General features: G+C 47.3%; 1 protein-coding gene across 5 annotated transcripts in view; it reads left to right on the forward strand.

Moving 5' to 3' along the window:
- The window catches only part of MSI2 (musashi RNA binding protein 2), a 386,294-nt gene that overhangs the window by 75,417 nt on the left and 290,184 nt on the right, over positions 1 to 20,693 (forward strand). The gene's annotated exons all lie outside the window — the stretch shown is intronic.

Raw genomic sequence — 20,693 nt, forward strand, 5'->3', positions numbered from 1 at the left:
CGATCCCAGGACCCTGAGATCATGACCTGAGCTGGAGGCAGGGGCTTAACCAACTGAGCCATCCAGGCACCCCCAGAAACTTCTTTCTGCAGGAATTTGTAATAGGAAGTGTTGGCAGGTAAACACTGGGGACTTTCTGGGGTGGAGATTGGGTGTTTGTCCTGCCTCTGGAGTGGGCTTGGCATTGGGCCCTGGAGATAGAGCGCATGCCCATCTCCCAGGATTTCTAGGGTGTCCTATGCTCTCTTCAGCACGGAGGCTGGTCTCCAGTCACTGTTGTCATTTTGGGCTTCTTCCCCCCCCATCCCCATAGTTCTCCCTGCCATGGTGCCAGGAGGGAGCCTCAGCAGGAATAGGCTGGCCTCTGCAGCCAGATCTGCCTTGCTCTCTAAAGATCCCATTTTGTGGTACATTATAGAGAAGTTCAGGTGCTGCTGGTGGGGCACGGGGCTGGGACTGTTCGAGACCTGGTGTGGGAAGATGGTTTGACTTTTCCCTGGCCCTCTTTGTTGTTCTTCCTAGAACACAGACGTTGTGGGAGGGCAGGGATGGCGCACTCCCCATTCAGAACCGGGGCTGGGGTGGGCCAGGGAAGGGAGTCAAGTCTGGACAGAGTCTGGGAGGACAGTTAAACCAGGGAGAAGAAGCTGGGAAGGGGACCGTTGGCTCGGTGGGGTGCCAGCCTCACCTGGGAGCCTGCTCCCAGCACTGCCCCCTCCCCGCGCCGCCCCAGACGCAGGCTTCAGGGTCTGCATCTCCTTAAGTCCCCCAGAGACTGTGCTGGGGGAGGCATGAGCAGCCCTGCCTAAGGCTTTCTTTGGACCTGTCGGGAACTCAGGTTACACCCTTTCATGTGCCTGCATTAAGAAAAGTTAAAAACTCCGTGGTTTTGGAAGATTGAAATTAATTCAGCTTAACTAGAGGGAAGGAACACAAGACGAAGCCAGGCCCCAGCTGTGCCTGAGCGGGAGACGGAGTCAAGACGGAGTTCCTTCTTAGCTTGGTCCTCACGCCCTCAGCTGTCCGGACACCGGTCCCCTCTGAGGCCAGGACGCCGACTGTCCTTTGGTCCTTCTCCCTCCTCTTCCCCTGGTTCACCGGCAAGTGCCTGTAGCCAGTGGGCGCTGCGGGTAAGTTACCTTGCTGGCCACGTTTGCTTTTCTTTGCCTGTGTTGGGACGTTAATGCGATGCTGCTTTTCCTGGATAATAGCAACATCACCGCTTGTGGGCACCGCCACAGAAAACACAGGAAGGCCCTTTGAAGAGAGCTTTATCTGAGCACAAAGTACTTGGAATAGAAGACCCCCAGGGATTGGCCTGAGTCCCTCCTCTTTTCTCTCTTCTCTCCTTCCCCTTTCTGTCCTCCTGCTCCCCTCTCTTCTTGCCCTGTCCCTCCTGGTCCCCTGTCTCTTCCATGCTTCATTCTGACTTGCCGGTGGAACCAGAGTGAGCTCCATATTGCCCTATTTTCGGCTGATTTGCATGTTAGAGAGAGCAGAGTAATTGGTGTTTAACCAGAACAAAAGAGGATCTGTTTTCTAAAAGAAAAAGAATTTTTGAAGTAGACCCTATCACATCTATTGCCTTTGTCTTTCCTCTCATTAGGAATTGAATAGGACGGCCCCATAATGAGGATGTGGGAGATACTGCTTTGGTTGTGAGGCTTTTTGAGCTAATTGGTTTGAAAATTATATTTGATGTGGATCTGAGGGATGTTGGCAAAACACCTCGTTGCGACATGGACATCCCATCCCCGCATCAGCAGGAGAGTTGGTCGGTAAGAGGGCGGTGCCGTTGAAACCCCGTTGACCTTCTGAATGGGATGCCTCCACTGAGCTTCTGCTCTTCCTCCAGACCTTTGGGTTGGGCCTCTGTCCTCTGGGTATCGTCCAGGGGGCTTCTGTGGGGCCGAGTTCAGTGGAGGCTTCCTTGGCGGATGCTTGACTTCTAGCGAAGAAATGTCCATTGGTAGATATGCAGGATTTTAGTGAGGGTGTGATTTGGAAGCTGACTTTTTCCCTTGGTCAGAGGGAGAAGATCCAAGTCTGGACTAGGAAATTTGCAGTGAATCAGGTGAAAAGCTCCAGATTGCCCATTCTTCATTTCATAGGCAGAAATAGCTTTGTCCTCTCTCTCCCTGAAGTTCACCAGCGTTGGTGGTACCCTATAATTATGTGAAAGTGGGTGCGTTTTTGAAGACAGTCGGTCATGTTTCAGTGGCCACAGAAATATCTTTAAAAATTAAAAAAGCGAAATAAATAATGCTGTATAAACTTGGAAGAATAGCAGGGGAGAACGAGCTATACTCCTATAATCATTCTAAACAACTGTTTTAAATTTTACCGTGCTTCCCAGTCTTTTGCCCCCATTAATTCTTACTTACACACATGTGCACACATGCACACACTCACAGAGGCACCTGTGCACTTTTCGAAACAATCCTAGGATACGTTGATTTCTTTGGGGGTTGTGGTTAGGCCATATATTTATTTAATAATACCCATGAAAGTGTTCTGTGACCTTGAATTCCTCTTCTGAAGTCACCCGAATTTGCAAAAGTTCCGTATTGAATCTTGCAAAATCTGATGCCAAATAAGAAGGATACGGGTCGTAATGCTGTCCCTCAGAAAAAAGGATTAAAATAAATTCTGTCTTTGTGTGCTCATTATTTTCTCTTTCTGCAAAGCCTGTGAGGTAGTAAGGGTTAAGGCATCTCGCCCCACTTTATAGGTGAGGATGGAATGGTGGTAGGTGAAGAGGAGTGGTAGGTAGGATGTTAAGCCAGTAGATAGTCCTAGTCCTGGGCTTAGCTCCTGGATCCCTCCCTTCCTTCCCTCCTCCCCCCTTTCTGCCTTTTCCCCCTCCCTTTTCCCTCCCCCCTCTTTCTTCTTCTCCTCTCCCCTCACTTTTTATTAGGAAATAACTTTAAAAAAAAATTAGGGATCCATGGGTGGCTCAGTGGGTTAAGCCTCTGCCTTCTGCTCAGGTCATGATCCCAGGGTCCTGGGATCGAGCCCTGCATGGGGCTCTCTGCTCAGTGGGGAGCCTGCTCCCCCCACCACCCTGCTTTCTCTGCCTGCCTTTCTGCCTTTTGCCGACTTGTGATTTCTCTCTCTCTCTGTGTCAAATAAACAAATAAAATCTTTAAAAAAAAATTAAAGAGTAAGTAGGAAGAACACCCATATGTCCTCCACTCAAACCTTTGTTAGCAATCTGCCTATACCCCCTTACTCCCATGCTCTGTTAGGTGCTTTTTTTTTTTTTTTTTTTTTTTTTAAGATTTTATTTATTTGTCCCAGAGAGAGAATGTGCAAGCAGGGGGAGTTGACAGGCAGAAGCAGACTCCCCACCGAGCAGGGAGCCTGACATGGGGCTCGATCCCAGGACTCTGGGATCATGACCTGGGCCATAGGCAGATGCCTAACTGACTGAGCCACCCGGGTGCCCTTTTAGTGCCCTCTTATCTCTATATAGACAATTTCCTGCCCTGAATCCTTTGGGAAAAATGTATATATCATGAGCCTTCACTCCTAGATACGTCAGTGTTCCTAAGAATAGGGATATTCCCTTACACAGCTCTAGTCCAATTACAGATTTCAGGAAATTCAGCATGGTTACAGTGCCCTCTGAGTGCTCTATCTATGGTCCATACTCCGGTTTTATCGGCGGGCCCTATCTGTTGCTTATAAAATTATTTTTCCCTCAAGTGTGGGATGTTCCTCAGGACCAGGTATCCATTTAGTTTTTAAATATGTCTTCAGGGGTGCCTGGGTGGCTCAGTGGGTTAAAGCCTCTGCCTTCGGCTCACGTCATGATCCCAGGGTCCTGGGATCCAGCCCCACATCCCTGCTCTGCAGGGAGCCTGCTTTCTCCTCTCTCTGCCTACCTCTCTACCTACTTGTGATCTCTGTCTGTCCAATAAATAAATAAAATCTTAAAAAATAAATAAATAAATAAATAAACGTGTCTTCAGTCTGCTGTAATCTGGAATATTTCCACAGACTTTCCTGGTCTTTTATGACATCTGTAAAGAATATACAAGTTGGCCCTTGAATGATGCAGATTCGAACTGCATGGACCCACTAACACCTGGGCTTTTTTCGATAGGTATAGTACAGTATGGTTAATGTATGTTCTCTCCCTCAGGATTTTATCAATATTTTCTTCTCATTAGCTTCCTTGATTGTAAGGAGTACGGCCTATGATACATACAATGTTCAAAAGTTCTGTTAGTCCACTGCTGGCATTACAAGTTAAGGCTTCGGGTCAACAGTAGGTCATTAATAGTTCAGTTTTGGGGGGAGTCAGAAGTTGTATGTGGAATTTCGACTTCACGTGGGTTCAGTGCTCCTAACTCCCACGTTGTTCAAGGGTCAACTGTAATCCCATTTTGTCCAGGAGAACATTCCTGCCTAATACTTCTTCATGATTAGATTCAAGTTATGCGTTCCTGGCCAGGATGCTACACAAATGTTTTTACATCCTCCCCAGGGGATCACATCTGCAGGCACTGATGTCCATCTCCCCCTCTGTAATAGTGTTAATTTTGATCCGTCTTGTCCAGCTGTTGTTTTTGTTTTTCTCCCCTATATCGTTATTATGTTTTCCCTAATATGCAGCCCATGGGGAGACCCATCAGAATTTCCACTTAGTAGCGTTCACTGATGATTTTTGCCTGAGCTGGTCTTTACTATGATGGTTGCCAAATGATTTTTCAACTCCTACACCCCATCCGTGTTTACCAGGTGGCCCTTGGCATTCTACCGGAAGCAAGAGCCCTTCCTTCTCTTCCGTTCCTCTGTTGATCTGCTTGCATAGGTAGGGGCTCAAGGAGTCCTGCTTTTTTCAGTAGCTTGTAATTCATTACCATGCTTAATTATTTTGGTGTTAAAGTTGTCTCAGATTTGGCCAGTGGGAGAGCCTTTCATCTGCTTCCGTAGAACATGCCCCACAAACATTTTTGGGAACACGACTTTCTGGCATAACAAGATGTTCAGGCTTATCTTGTGTCCACTGTGCCCCAGCCCTGGAGTTAGTCATTTCTCCAAAGAGATGGTTTCTTTGACTGGGGACTGGATTTAGAGAGCACGGGCAGAGTGCGAGCTATTTTATTGCTACTGGAGTGTCTTTGCTGACAGGTCATGTCTGTGGGGAGATGGAGGAAACGGGAGGGTGGACATCCTGACACACGCATGCACACGTACATAGGGACGTGAACTTGCACCACACCCATACGTGTTTTAGAAATCTTGAGTTCCTGCCATACCTCCGTTTCCAGTCCCTCCGGGTTGGTTTCTTCCTTCACTCCCCCATTCCATATTCCCGTGCCCTTCTTTCTCTGTGAGAACGCTGGCTCACGACATCGGCCCAGTGACTGCTTCGCGCATTCCTAAAATACATCTCCAGGAGAGTCAGAATTGCCTCCCCATTCCAGTACTTATACAAAAATTCAAATTCTACTAAGAAGAGTTCAGGATTTGTTATCCATTTGCTCCCATCTCCCTCCCTGGCCCACCCCAGCTAAAAGCTGAGAGTATGCAGTCCGATCCTGTGTCCCTAAGATACTTCCAGTAGCTGTCCCACCCAGCTGCCTCCCTTTCAGGGCTGTTAATGTTTGTTTGTTTGTTTGTTTAAAGATTATTTATTTATTTGACAGAGAGATCACAAATAGGCAGAGAAACAGGCAGAGAGAGAAGAGGAAGCAGGCTCCCTGCTGAGTAGGGAGCCCAATGCGGGGCTCGATCCCAGGACCTTGAGATCATGACCTGAGCCGAAGGCAGAGGCTTAACCCATTGAGCCACCCAGGCGCCCCAATAGTGTTGTTTTTTGTAAAATGATTTTTTTCCTCTTTCCATCTTTGTTAACTGAATTTTGTTTATTACACGGGATATTAGCATATATTTACATATACTTAGAAGTTTACTTAGAGACCTGCTACTCCCATATCCTCTCCATCCTGCCCCATCTTACTACCTCTGAGAGGTACCAGGGGGTTACCCTGTCTTTCTTGCATTTATTTTGTAAAGATAAACAGATACTTGAATGGTTTACATCCCCTTTTTTTCTTGTGCAAGAGTTAGCGAAGTATATGTTCTTTTAGACATCTTTATTATTTTTGTTTAAAAATTAATGATTTTTTAAAAAAGATTTTATTTATTTATTTGACACAGAAAGAGAGAGAAAGAGTGTACAAGTAGGGGGAGCTGCAGGCAGAGGAAAAAGCAGGCTCCCCGTTGAGCAGGGAGCCCAATGTAGGGCTCAATCCTGGGACCTTGGGATCATGACCTGGGCTGAAGGCTGATGCTCAACTGACTGAGCCATCCAGGTGCCCCTAAGGCATCTTATTATTTTTAATGATTAACTAAAGTCCATGCTGTACTCCGATTTCCTTTTTCTGTTCCAAGACCCCATCCAGGACAGCACATGACATTCAGTAGCCTGGTTCCCAGGTTCTCTTTGGTTTTGACAGATGCATCTTATTTTTCGAGACAGATTAGGTGGTGGATGGAGGAGAAAGAGGAAGGGCACTATGAGAGATGCAAAATGTTAGGTCTGGGTTCCTCAGATGTTATCACCTCTGTGATTTTTACCATATCCTCATGCTACATGTATTATTACTTACTTCATCCTTTGCTTTGTATTGGTTTACTTTTGGCCAGAGGACATTTTGTAAGAAGACTCGGTGTCACTGTCACAAATGAGAAACCACCATCTGCTTGTATCTGCTGAGAGTTGTATAAAAACCACAACCTTCTGAAGTTTAAAAACTTAGAAGAGATGTAACCCCTTCTAATGTTTATTCTTAGCAAGACTCAAAACGCACAGCTAATAATAAACATTTTTTGGTACTAATTTTTTCTTAATGAAGATGCAGACCCGTTGAGTTCATTGATTTGACCCACTGATCTCATATGTGTGAGAAAGCGTGGCTGGGTCTGTTGGGATGTGAGAAAGAGCTGTGTCTTAAAGGGCATAAAATGAAAACAGGAATGACCAGAGTCCAAGATGAATGAGTTGAATGCCGTTAAAACAAGGTATTCCTGGGTAGCTCAGTGGGTTAAGCCGCTGCCTTTAGCTCAGGTCATGATCTCAGGGTCCTGGGATCCAGTCCCGTATCGGGCTCTCTGCTCAGCAGGGAGCCTGCTTCCCTTCCTCTCTCTCTGCCTGCCTCTCTGCCTACTTGTGATCTCTCTCTGTCAAATAAATAAATAAAATCTTAAAAAACAACAACAACAACGTATTCCTTCTTTCTTTGTTGTTGTTGAAGCCATTAATTGAACATTTTGCCCAGTGTCCCATTTATAATAAAATCTGAACAGAATATAGGGGTGTGTGTGTGCACGCGTGCATTTTAAATTTATTCCAGTTAGAGGGTGTCTCATTAGCGCAGTAGGTAGCTCATCAGTCTCATAAATTTACACTGGTTATCTTCACTATAGTGCCTTACAAAGATCATGGGTCCCATGTCGTAGCCACGTCAGATATATACCAGTTTTGCTCCTGATTTTGTCAGGGAGCCCCACAAGAGAATTTGCCAGCATTTTACAGTAGCAGATTTCTTAATTAAGCCAGCCAATCATCAATACTTCTCTTCACCGTTGTTCCTGAAAATGAGTCATGACAGTCCTGGCCCTTCCTACTTGTTCTTATGGTGCCATAGATAATAGTGAGGGGACGTGTTCTGCACTTGCATTCTAGAAAGGAAGTGGGAATTAATGGAGCACGCCACATTGTGCCATGTTATCTAGATTCGAAGCGTGAGGCTTTTATTCCAGAATAGCTCTTTAAAAACGATCTTAACCATTCGTATAATAATGGATGCAGCATTATCATAGCACTTTTCCAATGCTAAGGGAAGGAAGAGCAAGTGTTCACGCACCGTCTTCTCCATGCTCTCCTTGCTTACCAGAGCTGTCCCCTGTGCGCACGCCCATCTGTGTGGGTGTTGCTGTCGTGGAGATGCCCGGTCTTCTGTCCCCATCGTCCCTCTTAGCATCTTGTGGGTTGTACCCCGTGGCTCTTTTGTGGGGGGTGGTTCTGTCTCCATGAGAGTAAATGGGAGTTCAGAGAGGTCATCTCCCAGGATTTCTACCCAGAGCACCCCATACCCCCCAGTGTGAGGTGAGCAGAGAAGTGGATTTTGTCCCTGGGTCTCTTGACAGTAAGTCTGTGTCTAGGTTCCCCACGTTGCCTGCTTCTATGGAATTAGCGGGGACAGATGCTCCCAGTTTGTCCTCCTCACGCTGTCTCAGTGATCCTTCAGTCTTTTTTAGGACTTCGGGGTTCCATATGTCTGGTCTTTCCTTTTTTCCTTCCTTCCTTTCTTTCTTCACTGAAGCCGCATTCATAGGCCGTGCCCTCTGCCAGGCCCTGGGCCAGCGCTGGGTGAGATGAATGCGCTTGGTTTCTGCCTTCCCGGAGCTCCTGGGTCATATGCAGGATGTGGCACAGTTCCCTGGGGTTGCGCACGTCTGGCCCTTTCTGTCCTATTTGGATACCCCTCACAATGGCTGTGCCACCCGGTGTGAGGGCTGTTGGCCAAGGGGGGACTGGGATGGCGGCTCTGGGGAGACGGGCAGGGGGTGACGGACTCCTGAGCCGGATCAGACTTCAGGCCACGGCTTAGCATTCTGGTTGCTTTCGTATCCAGCAAAAGTGACCTGCTGAGGAGTGGTAACGTTCTTAAGTTGGTGTCCCCCTCTCCCCCAGCCATACCCCGTCCTGGGGTATTCTGTCTTCTCGATTTCCCACTACACCTCAGTTTGGAAGGCTCTGATAGTGTTCAGACTCTGGCTCATTAGGTCTCCCAGTGAAGCCTTTTATCTCAAATTGTGGACCCAAAGCCATTGTCTTCAGTTGGGAGGCTTAGAGTCCTGGCCAGCAGGCTGAGTAAGGAGCTGCTGGGAGTACAGAGAAGCCTTCTTGAAGTTTCTCAAGTAAGAGTAGACACAGGCTGGCCCTCCGTCTGGGTTCCTGGCTGGGCCACACTTTCCTCTGTCCTGGGTGGAGAGGCCTCAGCTGTGGGGGGGCCGGGTGCTTGTCTCTAGTGCACCCCCTCCCAGTGCTGGCTTTCCCCGCCTCCGCCCCGTCCTGCCATCCTCTCCCCTGGTGGCCACTGCTGCCCGCCTCTTGACGCAGCTGGGTCAGGATATGTGTGCATGCCCCTGCACACGCATGTGTGCTCGGTGGGTGGGCGTGTGCACGCGGCCATCGGAGGGGGCCGGGGGGCAGACCCGGAGAGAGAGAGCTCACGGGAAGAACATAAGACGCTCAGAGGTTCTCCATTTGGCACAGTTGGGGAGTAACATTTAAATCTTCTTCTTAATTAACATTTATGAGCCATCCTGACAGTGATTAAAGAAATACGGGAAAGCTCGCCGCTTCCGAGTCCATCCTGTGTACCGGGGGAAGAAGAGAGAAGACGGGAGAGGAAAAACAAAGCGTTGGAATAACTTGCTTTGGAAGCACGAATGGTGTACGCTTGTGTTTAAGTACCACGTAACCAGCGACAGGGGCATAAATACTTAAAGAGACAAGAAGATTACCTTTTATTAGTTTAACAACAGTAGTCAGTTCGGTATACACGCGTGCTTATGTTCCCGCCTGGCTGCTTGCAGAGTCTGGGAGTCACGAGGAGAGTGAGAATGCTGGTCGCAGGGAACTTACCAAACAGATGGACTTCAAAAAATTATTCTACCTGAAACCTAATTAAAGCCAATTTACAAAAAAAAAAAAAAAAAAAAATTAAAAAAAAAATCAATTTATCTAAAAATCCAGAAGAAGAGAGGGAGGCCAAGAAAATCATGTTCCAATCCAAGAATATTCTAGAATCCGGTAGTACCTGAAACTCTCTTGAATATGCTCTTCTTTACTGCCCTTTTGGAGGACTAAAAGCCTATCTGGTGACTCCAGTGGTCGTCATCTGAACGGATTCTTGCAGCCTGATGCCACGTGAATTATAAATGAACCATATGGAACCACTTTATATTAAGTAACTTATGTGTTCCAATGATAGTTATGTAGGTTGTAATCTTCTCAAAATCTGTTGTTAATGACTGGTGTGTTTTCACCTGAGGTTGTTAATGCTCCAAAGCCTGTTGTTAACAGTGCCAAGGGTGTGCGTGTGCGTGTGTGTTCATAGAAGGATATTACAGTGAGCCATATTTCATGGTCTGATGGCTTTTATTTTTTTTAATTTTCTTGCCTCAGATTCCAGACACGGTGCTCTGAAAGAGCCGTTTTAGGGATTATGTTTATTTGTCCTAAACGAATGCCAGTTTTCAGTTTGTCCAAGGGAGGATGTGTCTGGAAACACATGGGGTATTGGATGGCATCACCATGTGATTGGCATGGGAGACCGCCCGTTGCTTCGGGATGAAGTCCAGCTGCCTTAGCGTTGCTAATAAGGCGTGCCGTCATGGTCTCCTCCTCTCAAGCATCACTGCCTGGCTTCCTCACGCCCTGTCTACCAGGAGCTGCTGCAAGTCCCCTCGTCCCTCTTGTGTGTGATGCTTCTGTGCCCTTGTTGATGGGGCTCCTTGGCCTAAAATGCTCTTGCCTCCATCTTGCTTACTTGGCTGAAGCGTCCCCTCGTCTATGAGCTTCTCTCAACCTCCCTCCCTTCTCCTCTTGTGTTTGGAGGGCGGTGGGTTTCCTTGCCAATACCCACAACATTCTGGAGACTTTTTTGTTAACGCACTTGTAGCGTCATAGTCAGAGTCCCTGTAGGAAACAGGTGCTTCATGGAAGGGGGTAACCGAAAAGATTGAGTGGCAAGACTATTTACAGAGGTACAGACGGAGTGAAAGGTTCAACGAGGAATGATGAGGCACCCAGGGACTGTCAGCAGCGCCGGCAGTTTCTACCCCTCTGTCTAAAGGGGCAAGATAGGGGTGCAGTTACTGGAATGAAGCTGTGGGAAGAGACTCCTGACAGGAGCTGTGGCAGAGGAGGAGAAAGGGGAAGGTGACCCAGCAGACAGGGATGGGATACCCTGCTTTTTCGTCTTCTTCACCTTCTCCTGACAGTGTCTGCTGTTGGCCAGACCCAAGCAGAAGTCAGAGAGCAAGGGGGCCCAAGGGAGACCCATCCCATAGAGATCAGTCTTGGCAGGCGCCAAGCAGAGAGGAAAAGAGCAGGTCAGGTACAGGTACCCGGGGGTCAGGTACAGAATCACTAGCACACCCTGAGGTTGTCTGTGGGAGTAGCTCAGAAAGGGCATCAGCCCCATCGGCCTCATTTCCATATTGCCAGTGCCCATTAGGGGGGCTTTGCTGTCTTCCCCAGTCTCCCCGCCGCCACTGCTAAGGACACCATCAAAGCAGAAACTGAGTGCTCATAGAGCTTCAAGACCGATTCCCCCTTCGGACTTCAGACATTGCTGCTCTGAAGCCCCCGCTGCCTGTAGGTTTTGGAGCTCCCCTGACCTGACTTAGGGCCTGACCCAAGGTTTGCATTCAACATAAACTGGTTGAGGGAATGATGAGTCAGTAAATGAATGAGATCTGCTGTGAGAACAAACACCAAGGGACAGGTGGGACGTGGGCCGTCTTCCCTTGTTCTTTCCAATCCGCGTGGTGTGGAGGCATCTGAATGTAAGTCCCAGGAAGGCAGGTGTTTGGTGTTTTGGTTGCTGTCGAGTCCCCGGCATGATGCCAGCACACAGGCGCTCAGCGAGTATTCGTTGGATGAAGGAATCTGGATGTTAAGTCACAGACCTGGCCAGTGTCTTCTTGAAATGGGCTGTCCTTTGAGGTTCATCAGTGCGGGGGGAGAGTCTTGGGCCACCCTCTTTCTTTTGGGACCTAGGGCCGTTTTGGTATGTGTCCAAACTAAAAAAAAAATCTGTGGCTGCCCTTCCAGTTGGTCCTTTGGATTTCTGGAATGTAGAAGCCTGAATAGAGGACTCTAAATTTTCTCCCCATGTTTTGGGGAGGAAATAGCAGAGAAAATAGGTCTGTAAGACGGTGGGAAAGAGAAGGGAGGCAGAGGCAGAGGGGCTCCCGGTGATAGTGGCTGGAGGCCCTGTCCCTAACGGGAACATGTTTGGGTGGCCTTGCGAATGCAGGACAGCAGGGTGTCTCTAATTGCTTTTCTAGGCTCATACGGGTCTGTAATGTTAGGAGGTGTTGAGGGACCCTGGACGAGAGACCAAGGTCAATGGGATAAATGCCAGTTCCTTCCTGAGTAGGTGTTGCAAAGGCTGTACCTGGACTAAGTCTTAGGTCTTGAAGCCTCTTTTGTGTCTTACCACAGGGATTAATTTGGATGGGGTTCCTGAGGCAAGCAGTTTGCTCTGGCCAGGAAGGGCTCCTCAATGCCTCCTTTGCGGTCACGGGCACGTAGCAATTTTACAGGGCGGTGTTAAGGATCAGGGTGTGGAAAAGTTGGAAATTAGTAATGACTGTCCTGGGTGAGAGTGATTCTTGTCATTTTAAAGAAATGCTTAAAAATTAATTGGTTCTCTGCTCCGCGGCTTTATTCTGCCCAAGCCAGAAAGGAAAGTCAAGATGGAGTGTTTCCCACTGTGACGCCTTTTATTTCTGGAAATTCGAGTCATTTAATGATGATTTGAATATCAACAACCCACTGGCCCGTCTTTCCCCAGACAGCTCCCCGTCAGTGTGCTCCCTTCCAGGGAGGGACATGTTTCTTTCCTTTCATATTCTGGGAACTCAAGTAGAGTCTTGACGCCTGTGTTTCCCAGACCATTCTCGGTCTTTTGCTGCCCCGGGGTGGGAATGGATTTAGCCTTTGACTGCTGTTCCTGTTTAAATCATTCTTGGACCAATCTTGGGGTAAAGCAGGAGACCTGCGCCTTCCGCATTGGATGGAAGCATGTTGGTTGATTTAATGTGGTTCTGAAGTGCTGGGTTTTCTTGGGGTTGTCTCAGGGATCATAGGGCTTATGGCAGACTCATGGCACTGATGTTAGGAGCCTCATTTAGGAACATGTAGAGAAGCCCCCCAGAGACTCTTAGGTGAAGCGTGGTTCTTACTGATTTAGGAGGGGGGTGGCGATGGAGGGCGAGGCAAGGGGCGTGGTCATTTCTTCTGTAGGAGTCTTTGCTGAACCAGAATATCTATTTCATACAGAGTGTCTTTGAATTTTAAGAGCTTTCTGTAGAGGACTTCATCTGATTACTTTTTCCTGGGTCCCAGGACATCAAGAGCCATTTATGACCCAGTCTTGTTTCCTTAGTCCATTCTGAATAGTGCCAGGGTTGGACTGACCTGTTAAATCTTTCTTGCCTTGATAAATAGTAAAATTATAGCAGGGGTTGGCAAACTTTATTTTGGTAAAAGGGGCCAGACAGTAAATATTTTAGGCTTTGTGGGTCAAGAAGCAATATTGAGGCTATTATATAAGTACTTATATAATAAGAGAAAACAAACTTATACAGATTTTTTTATTGATGAAATAAAAAATATAATAGGAACAGTACAGTTTTTTGTAATACCATTTTTAAAGTGAGAAGAATGGGTATTATTATTTTGGGGGTGGTGGATAACAGTTTGCAGAATTGGAGTTCTAAGTTATTTTTTTTCTAGCGTCCAATCAATCACACTGTTCCTCTGTTAAAAAACAACAACAACAACAACAACAACAACAAAAACATTCTTGGTTTACAGATTGTATAAAAGTAGACAGCTGGGCTCACAGGCTGTAGTTTGCCAAGCCCTGGTCAGGAGCATACACTCTGACGATCTTCATTTTGGGATACAAACCCCGAGGATATGGCATGGCCCAGGATTCCATGCTGGCCTTTTTTGGGGTGCCTGGGAAATGTGTGGATGGCATGATACTGGAATTTTGTTTATTTGGCTCAGTAAGTAGCACCAGAGAGGGTAGGCTGTGGGAAAGAGAAGGGAGATACAGAAGTGGAGAAGATGGTTCAAGTTACCACCCGGAGAGCTGACATTCTAACTGACGTTCTGATTGGAGAGACCGTAAGCCAGTAACTATGATTCCATAGTAGTGATTGAAGAAGTGGAATAAGGTAATGCCTGAAAGGTGTTCAAGGGACTCTGTGAGGTGACTGAGACTGTAGTTAAGAGGGGGAAGGAGCCACCAAAGCTCTGGGTGGGCAGCCTTGAGGCACAGGCAGGAAGTCCAGTGTGGTAGGTGTGGGTCCGAGTATGGTGGCAAAGATAAGAGTGGAGTTTGGAGAGGAAGGCAGAGGCTCTGATAAGAGGAACCTTGAAGCCGATAAAAAGGAGATTGTGAAGGGACATCATGGGAAGGATCTGAGCCAGAGAATGATGTCATATGATTAACTGTTGAAGAGGAGTGCTCCAGCGTCTAGGCTGACAGTAGCTTCCAGAAGGCAAGAGTGGAAGTGGTTTTATGGAGCCACAACAGAGGGGGCATCAAAAGTGGAGATAGTCTGGAAAACATTATGTTTGTGTTATGTGCATTTAACATTATCTTACAACGTCATAAGTCAGCGTCCTTTGGGTTACGGATGACCCACGGCAGTGATCCCGAGGAGAAGAGGGAATCTGTGGTTCATGGAACTTTTGGGTCCAGGAGTTTTCCTGCCTTCATCATAGTGAGTTCCAGAGGACTTAGATGATGTCATCATGGCTCTCTCTGACCCTCATCAATCTCTGTCCCTTCCGTCCCTCTGTGGGTTGGCCTCTTTCGCTCCTTCTGGAGATAAATGTTTTCCATGAGTTGGATAAGATGGCCGTCAGAGCCCTGGATTCTCATCTTAGCTTGGCAGCTCCAGTGGAAATATTACTGCCTTCCTTCAGCATCTGCCTGTCCCTTTCAGGGAAGTTCCCCAGTGGGCCTTGTGTAGGTCACAGACTGGTCTCTGATGGACCATCCCATTAGAACAGCATGGGGTGAAGGAAGGCTGCTTTCCCAATGGTAAGGGTGCCGAGCAGACAAATACCCCACGTCCGTGATACAGGGATCATCATCCCTTTGGTCTGTCTTTCTCTTCCTTTCTCTGGGGCCTTTCTGTTAGGGGTCATGCTAGAGCTCCCGTCAGTACCATGTTGTTACCCTCAAGGCATAGACTCAGGGCAAAGTACGATCATGTGCGGGTTCTTGGTTACCACTGTTCAGCTCTCATGATTCTCTTGCTCCATGGGCCAGGCCAGGTCCCCTCCCTTGTTCTGGCGATGCTATTTTGAGAAGCAGTGGGGCAGGCCGAGCCTGGCAAGGCTCCAGGCTCTGGTCTGTCTCTTCCTAACTAGCTTGGGGACCCTGGATGGGCCATGTAACCTCTTGGAGACCTCATTTCCTTATCTTCAGGTCACTGAGTTGCCATATGTATCAGCTAAGATAGCCACCAAGCGCACTGTAGATGTAAAGTGCCATTTGGATGATAACTGTTAATTGGTCTTTTTTAATCCTTTGCTCAGGAGAGAATGTGGCTGGGGGAGAGATGTAACATTTTAATTCTGGACCTTGTTACCTCTCTGTGCTAGCTCTCTGCTCTTGGCACAACTTCTTTCCCCATGGGCGTTCTTCTTGGTTTTTATCTTCTTGGTACTTTTACTCCTGGGCTGGACTTTTAAGCAGCTATCCTTGGGTGGGGATGCTGACCAGGGAGAACCACCCAGATTAAGACAAGTTGTGTTTTGTCTGTCAGCCGCAAGTGCGCAAGTACGCTTAGCAGTTTGACACAGACATCATTTTAGATTTACGAGAAGAAAGGACAACACGTTCTGTATTGATAAGATTTCAGCAAGACTCAAAAAAAAAAAAAAAAGGAAAGAAAACACGCAAAACTTACTTCATTACTATGTAATGCCTTGATTCCTAGTTCCTTAATTAGGCCTGTGGTTTAGCGGAGTGCACCGTCTCAATACACAGATGGTTTTTATGTAAAAAAATTTTTTTCAAATGTTAATTTCCAGTGACTGATGTTCTCTGCCTAAATCATTTTCCATTGTTTGTATTTGATAAGAACTGTATTTGAACTGCTCCTTTATAAGTTGGAGTCTTTTGTAATGGGATTTAACTTAGTGGTTTTACAGGTGTATGAAAATGTTAAGCTGTGTATTGTACTTGAGAGTTTGAAAATTCTTCATTGCAGCTAATTTAAGAAAAAAAAATTAAACAGGTGATTAGCAGCTGCTTTCAGTTTTGAATGTCTTCGCTTTGGGGTTTTGTATTTGCTTATTCGTGTGCAAATTGGTGTGGTTATTTTGGAGCGGGTGAGATACGCCAACAGTGCACCTCCCCAGGCCAGCTGCCCTCCTCATTCAGCGGACCCTGCTCCAGTTCTCCAGATGGATTTGTGTCCCCCGCCCCCCACCCTGAGCACTAGAATGCCCAGCCCTTGCTCTCTCCGTCATGATTCAAGCAGTCCTGGCCCCGTTTCTCCTGGAGGACAGCCTCCTTCATTGCCACAAAGGCCCCTCTTGGCCCCTTGCAGAGGAGTGGCCTCCTGGAGCCACCAAGAACCACAGGCCAGGCACTCTGAGCTTCTGGGCTCCCAAGTGATGGCTTCTAGATGGCTTTAAGCTCTGGGACCCTCCAAGGCCCCCAGCTTTGGGGTCTGTGGCTGGTGGGAGAAGCAGCAGGATGGGGCAGTGTGGCAGGGGACCAGGGAAGGATGCCGGGCATTGGAGCTGGATTCTTGTCACCCTGTCGCCCTTGGGCAGCTCCCGGAGGCCTCAGTGTTCTGGGCTCATCCCTGAATCCCGGTTGCTTTGGCAGCGGTGGGCTGCGCTTGCTCAGCCCCGTCGGTGAGCTCTGCACAGGCCACTGCTGCTTACTTATTAACGATGACGGCAGCGGGAGCTGTGCCCCCGGCTCCCTTTCCAGGCCTTTGTGGCTGCGTCCTGTTCACTCAGAGGTGAAATCACGACCTGCTGGACTTGATTTTTCAGTTGAGGGGCTCCTGTGTGTGTGTGTGTGTGTGTGTGTGTCTTTCTTGATCCAGGAAGAGGGTTGTACTCTCACTCACAGAGATTTGATCAGTAAACACGGAGAGAAGACACTCAAGGAGAAAGGCCTGCTGTCCAGATTAACAAATGAATCTTTATTTATTTATTTGTTCATTTTTGATGAGCCACGGGCACTTTGCTATTTTCTCTTGACCGAGTGTGCGGTTTGGCCTTACCTTTGACCTTGGCTGGGCTGGGTCACTCAGCCAGGATTCCTCTCCATGCCCATCTCCTGCCTGGGGGTCAGCTGGTCACACTGGCGCTTTCTTGTTTCTTTCCTGAATGGCATTTCTGTGTACCCCAAAGGAGGTAGCTCCTGGGGGGGCTGCTGTTCCAGGGACCCACAGCTTGGCAGGTTTGGCTTCAAAGGGAGTTACAAGGCTCCCAGTCACAGCCCTTGGCAAGCGTTTGTACCTGAAGAAGAGCATCAACAAGAAATCAAGGGCAGAGGAAAGAAAAGAGAGCCTTTGTGGGGTTTTCTTTTTTCTTTCTTTCTTTTTTCTACTGGACAGCATATTGTGCCTGTAAAACCAGAATGACTCCTTTGGGCGTTTTTCTCTGGGCTGGTTCCAGTCATAGGCTGAAGGTGGCTTTTCTGACGATGGCAATGATGTTTAAGGTTAAGTGTTTGCCAGGTAGCATGTTTAATGACTCAAGTCTGTAGTGGGAGCCTCATCTGCTACAATCTGCCTTTTCTTGGAAACTTAGAGCTATTCTCCATATGTGGGTGTTTGTTTTTCTTTTCTTATTCTTTTGTGTGTATGTGTGTGTGTGTGTTTTAGAATAAGATGTAATGGTAAGGATCACTTTTAGAATTTAGAAGTGGTCTGGGGCGCCTGGGCAGCTCAGTCCATTGAGCATCCAACTCCTGATTTTGGCTCAGGTTGTGATCTCAGGGACGTGGGATTGAGCCCAGCCTCGGGTTTGCAATCTGTAGGCAGTCTGCTTGTCCCTCTCCTTACATTCCTTGTTCTTGTAAGCCTGCGCCTGTGGGCTCTCTCTCCCTCTCCAATAAATAAAACCTTTAAGAGAAAGAAAGAATTTAGAAGTGGTCTGCACTGACAAATCAAGGTGCTTCTGCTGCAGAGTCCTCAGGTGTGGTTTCGATCAGAGCTTCTCAAACAGGGGCAGGGGGAGGTAGCATCACCTACTAGGGAAGAACCCGGGGGCTGCATTCAGACAGAACTTTATATAGAGTCCGGCCCGCCTGTAAGTACCTTGAGAGCAGGGCTGGGTCTGCCTTGGTTACCTCTCTTCCTTTAGCCACACTGCCTGGATGCATTATTATTATTTTTATTTTGCATCTCTGAGTTTGAATTCCAGCTGCACCGCTAACCATCTGTGTGACCTTGGGTAAGTAAGTTAACCTCCTGAGGCCTCGGTTTCCTCACGTGCAGAATGGGGCTGTTGGTATCCATGTTATCACTGATATTACTCTATCGCTGTAGTAATAAAGCACTTGCTTTATTACTATAGCTGCTGTTAACACTGTTGATTTACAAATGTGTATTAAGGATACTAGCAAGTATGGAAGAATACTGATATACTGTGATCCCTTTTATAGGAATGTTAAAAAATATGCAGAATTCATAGGGGCAAAATTATAAGGAAAAGTGAGAGAGTGGTATGCATACAATTCAGATAATGGTTACCTCTGAGTAAGGAGGGAAGGGTATGGGATTAGGAAAATACAAAGTTAATATTTTGATTGTTTCTCAAAGTGGCCGATATCTGGGTACTTATTGTGTAGTTTACATGTATGTTAGTAATGTTTTTTATGTCCATTCAATAGCATTTAAAACAAAAACACAGTTTCCTCAGTGTCTGGGGCATATAATACAGTCAATTTATATTAATTGCTCTTTTTGTTATTGGTGGCAGAATTGAGTTACTAGTAACCCTCCGTCACTTTCAATGAAAATGTACAAGGCTGTCATGCATGGTTGTTCAGGTGGTCTACTGAACAAGACTTCTGATCAGCTGTGGGCTGAAAGCCAAGTTCTACTTCCAAGGCTGTGTCCACAGTAGCGTCATTTTCTAATTCCCACAAAGGTGTTTAATGGGTTAGTGGTCACACTGGAGAGGCATCGCTTAAGTACCAAAGATGTTTTAGAAAGGAGGGATGGGGTTGGGTTCAGTATCAAGGTGGTATATCAGAAGGTAAATACGGGATTTGGGATCCTGATCAATAGAGTTTGGAGGGCACCTTGGAAATTGATTAGGTCAGAACACTCATTAGGCAAATGAACAGGCCCAGGGAAGTTGAAGACTAAAGGTCACACAGTGCTTCTGTGAATATAGTGAGTACAAGGCTTGAGGAAAATAATTTTAGGGCAAAGAAAGGAAGTACTGATTTTCATCGTACTTCTGTTGTGTAGAAGTTATCGTACCTGAAATGTTGAAATGTAACCATGTAGGTTAATTCAAAGGTGGTACAGCACTAGGATCCTTTGAGGGGTGTTCCTGATGCTTGAGATGGTTTTATGGGGAGCAACTATAGGCACCCACAAAAGTCCCTCGATGCCACTATTTGTCAGAACTTACAGGAGAAGGGGAATTGCTCTTCAGACAGTTAACACCTGCCATCCCAGTGCCAAGAGAAAAGGTTTTGTGTCGTATCCAACCTCCCCTGGTCCCAGAACCCCTGAGATCCCCCTGCTTGGGGCGGAAGGTGGGGAAAATTTCTACTGAGAGCCTCCCAGTCAAAAGCTGGTCAGGTCCCCACCATGGCAAATCTCTGTTCTGTTAATGTTTGTTAACGTTATTATGAATCTAGCTGTACGGGAGAGAAAAACGGTTTGCTGATTAAGAGCATGGACCAGAAAGACAAGGGTTCCAAATCCAGGGACCACCAGCTGCCACTTCCCTGCCTGCAGCCTCAGTTTCTTCATCTATAAAATGGACCTCCCAGAATGCCCGAAGGTACTGCTTCTCCCCCAAGGTTGTGTAAGTGAGCCATCAAGAACAGCCGGTCATGGCATTATTAACGCTAATTGATGGCAGGGTGGTTGGGGGAATTGGATCTGCCATGTGTGTGGTCAGCCAGTGACATCCCAAGCTAGAGGGGGATCCCTGTTGCCGAAATGCTGCTGGGCCCGTGGGGACTCCTGCTACCATTTCCTCTAGAGTTGACTTACTCTGCTCTCCGCAGCAAAGACAGTTTTCAGTCCCTTATTATTTTCCTGTAGTCATTGTCTTGGCCTGTCAGCGCCTATGCTTAGCTCCCTAGCCCATGGCATGTGACTTAGCACTCTTGTTTGTTACTTAGGATATTTTGGGAAACTCCTCTCCAGCAACTTGAGGGAGCCTGGCCTTCTGCCTTACTGTATAGGAAGTCCTCTTAGGGTGTCCTAAGGTTCAGTGCCAGAGAAGTGGTGTAGATACACTGTTCTAGAATGTTCTTTGCCTTCACGCATGGTGAAGAAATGGATACTTGAAGCAGATGAAGAGACCACCAAGGTTGGACCGTCGTTTTGTTAGGATAGGGCCTCAGAAGCCAGTCATCCGGGGATCGCCCATATACTGAGCCTTTAGGGCCTGTGGAAGGAGCTGGGCTGCTGTCACATGCTGGTGCTGGTATGTTCAATTTGATGGTCAGTGGGATTTGTACCCCCGCCTCATTTCACAAGGGATTGATGCCCAGGGGTGCAGCAGTTCAAACTTTTTTTTAACAATTTTGCTTTTCTTTAACTTTTCTCAGAAGCCTCTTGGCTCTAGGAGAGGCCACTCAGCAGGAGGTGAGGGGCTCTTGTCTGCTTTATCAGCTTCACTGAGGAGACTGGAA

Source organism: Mustela putorius, unplaced genomic scaffold, assembly GCF_011764305.1.
Source record: "Mustela putorius furo isolate JIRA1106 unplaced genomic scaffold, ASM1176430v1.1 tig00003962_pilon_pilon_pilon, whole genome shotgun sequence".
NCBI lineage: Eukaryota > Metazoa > Chordata > Mammalia > Carnivora > Mustelidae > Mustela > Mustela putorius.